This window comes from Mustela nigripes, chromosome X (genome assembly GCF_022355385.1).
Source record: "Mustela nigripes isolate SB6536 chromosome X, MUSNIG.SB6536, whole genome shotgun sequence".
Lineage (NCBI taxonomy): Eukaryota > Metazoa > Chordata > Mammalia > Carnivora > Mustelidae > Mustela > Mustela nigripes.
In genome coordinates this window covers 39,954,430-39,957,656 of record NC_081575.1, presented here as the reverse complement: position 1 = coordinate 39,957,656, position 3,227 = coordinate 39,954,430, and positions in this window count along the sequence as shown.

The following is a 3,227-nucleotide window of genomic DNA, read 5'->3' as shown; positions in this document are numbered from 1 at the left end:
CTGGCCTGGCCTCGGAGAGACGTGCTCACTGAGGGGAAGAATTCAGGTCTGCTGCTCCCTTCTCTGCCAGTTCTACTTTTCTCATCATGACCATTCCCTCCCACCTTCTGGAATCCTCTCCCCTTCTGATTTTCTCCAACTGAGTTCATCCTCTTTCACAAGGAAAAAACACAGCCTCTGGCGGCTGGGGAATCAGGCCGAGTTCGGATGGCGTCCTGGGTCTTCCTCAGGCTGTTTCAGAGGGGCCGCCTGGCTCTCCCTGGCCCCATCCATGAGACGGGCAGGGCCATCAGTGGTGTCAGTGGTGCATAGTCACAGTGCCCTTCCCCAAGGAGCTTGGTCACCCCAAGTCCTGTAGCAGAAGGTTCTCGTTGCCCGCCATGTGGCCCTCTCATGGCTGCGAGAGACTGAGGGCAGAGCTGGGGGTGACCTGGGCATTTAAAGAGCAACCTGCAAAGGGCTAATGCAGACTGGAGTTGGTGGCCAAGGGTTCCCTGCCAGGCTTGCCTTCCTCAATCAGTTCCTTTCTCCTTCCCTGTCTTGGAGGCCATCCTCTTGTCTCACTTCTCCATATCTGTGTTTTTCTCTGCCTCTTGTCATGCCCCCTCCCCCCCACCCCGGCCCTGCCTGGCCCCCTTTCCCACCCAGCTGTCTTCCCCTCCATTCCTTGTCCTCTCCCCAGGGTCTGGCTCAATCTCTGCCTTTCCCTCCCTCGGAAGTGGAAGTCTTCAGTGTGGTATGTAGACAGTGGGGGCTGGGGTCCCCAGGGCTCTCCGGAAGGACACAACAACTCCTCTCAGCTCCTGTGAGGAGTCCATTGCTCCAGTTCCCCCTCCCTCCATCTCTGCCTGTGACAGGTGAGTGGGGACTCAAATGCGAGGACCTCCCCACTAATTCTGCCACAGCTCAGAGGCAGCCACTTTAGACCTTGTGACCCGCGGTGCCATATGGCATCAGCCTCACATCTGGCACAGGCCTCACAACTGTCACTGGGCTGGCAGCCCCAGCAGGAAGGGTTTAGGAGCGTGTCTGGGCCTATTAGACAATGTGTCTGAGGCTACAGGATGCGTAGCCCCTGAGGGGAGCAGTGGGGAGGAGGGGGGCGCTTCCCAGAGGTCCCCCACAATGTCCTCCCAGAAGCATCAAAGGGTCAGTCTTTTGTGAGGTGACTCCGGGCTTCCAGGTGTTTGTGGAAGGACAAACAGCCTTTGTCTCTCTACCTGCCCCTCGTGAGCTGCCAGAACGGGTGACAGGTGTTCTCCATTCCAGCCCACTGGGGAAAAGCAACTGTTTGGACAACCAGAAAATGAATCCAGACACCAGCAGGTTTTCCAGAAGATGCCTCTCCAGGCTCAGCTGAGGAGGAAGTTGCAGGGCCATGAAGACCTGGAGGAACAGAGGGAGAGAGGCAACCCTCAGAAAAAGAAACAGATCTTCTACCCAGAGACTGCCAGGAATGGGAAGGGCTATCCAAAGTCAGCCTGCCCACCACCCCCCAGACCTCTGGCCATTCTGAAAGGAAGTTGTTTGCCCTTAAAAGAAACATTCCTTCCCTGAGAAGGAGTAGCTGTTAGATTTCCCACCCTCAGGTCCCCAAAAGGACCGGAGCCATGCCAGCTTCCATCTCTTCTTAGATCGTAGCCCTCCCGGAATCTTCCTTTCCTTCAGGTCCCTCCCTGCCTTTGTCTCTGCCCAGAGATGTTAAGGAGTTTCTCTCACTGGCCAGACTCCCCATCCAGAAACCTTTCACAGGCTGAGACAGAGCAGTAGGCGTTCGGTAATGCATCACATGGACTGCCCAAAGAATCATGATCTGTCTGCTTCAAAATCACTCCAACCCATGCGTCCATCCACCCATTTAGAAAATATTTATTAGTCACCTCCTAGGTGCCAGGTACCATACTAGTTGGTGGAGACACAATGTTGAACAAAAGAGACCCAGTCAATAGTCTTAGGGAGTTTATAGACAAATAATCACATAAATGAATATAGATCGTGATGAGTCTCCTGAAGGAAATGAACAAGCTGTAGCAATGGGAATCACCAGGCCAGAGTTCTCAGGGAAGGCCTCTACGAGGAGGTGACATATGGGTGGAGACCTGAAGGGTGGAAGACCAGCCATGTAGAGATTGGAGAGAGAGGTTTCCATAGGAAAAAGGAATACCAAGCAGGAAGGCCTTGAGGTGGCAGAGAACTGGATGTGTTCAGAGACTGAAAAAAGGCCAGTGGGGCCAGACTGTAACAGACAAGAGTAAGAATAGCATGAGAGGGGGTCTGGCAAGGAGGGCAGGAGGAGACCACACTGGGCCTCTTGTAGGCCAGGAGAGAAGAGTCTAGATGTTATCCACTTGTAGCGGGAGAGGTCTCTGGGGTTGGTTCTAAACAGGGGAGCGACAGGATCTGATTTGGACTTGGCATTATCTCCACGGGGAGAACAGGAAGGAGGCTGCTACAGGAATCCAGGGGACAGATGATGGTCGCTTGAACAAGGTGATAGCCGTAGAGATGGGGAGAGTTGGGCAGGTTGTGAAGGAAGAGCTGCCAAGACTTACTGAGGGATTTGCTGTTGGGGGGCGGGGGAGGGGGTGGTGATGGAAAGGGAGAGACAGGACTCCAGGATGACTCTGAGGTTTCTGGCTTGAGTCATTAAAGAGATGATGGTGCCACATACTGAGATGAGGAAGGCTGAGCGAGGCCTAGGCTAGAGGGGAAAAGAAAATCGAGAGTTCAGCTTGAGACATCTTGAGTTTGATATCCCTGTGAGTCACCAAAGCCGAGAAGTTGGAATAGATCATTGGAAATAAGAGTTTGGGAGCTCACAGAGAAGGTGGGGGTAGACTGAGAATGTGGGATTGTGTGCATATGGGTTGTACTTAAAGCCAGGGGACTGGTGAGATCACCTGGAAAGAGAGCAGAGGAGGGAAGACCTGGGACTGAGTCAGGAAGCATGGCAATATCCAGTAGTTAAGTAGCAGAGGAGAAGCCCATAAAAGAGACGAGGAAAAAAGCGAGCAGAGAGGTTGTTGGAGACTCAGGAGATCATCGCAGAAGTCAAGAGAGGAAAGCACCTTGAGGGACCGGCCAACTCTGTCCACGGCCAGGGAGAGGTTGAGTAAGATGAGAATGGAGAATTGACCTTGAAGGCCACTAGTGACCCTAACAAGGACGACTCTGGGGAGTAATGGATGTGGAAGGCAGATTATAGGGGATCGAGGGGCAAGTGGCAG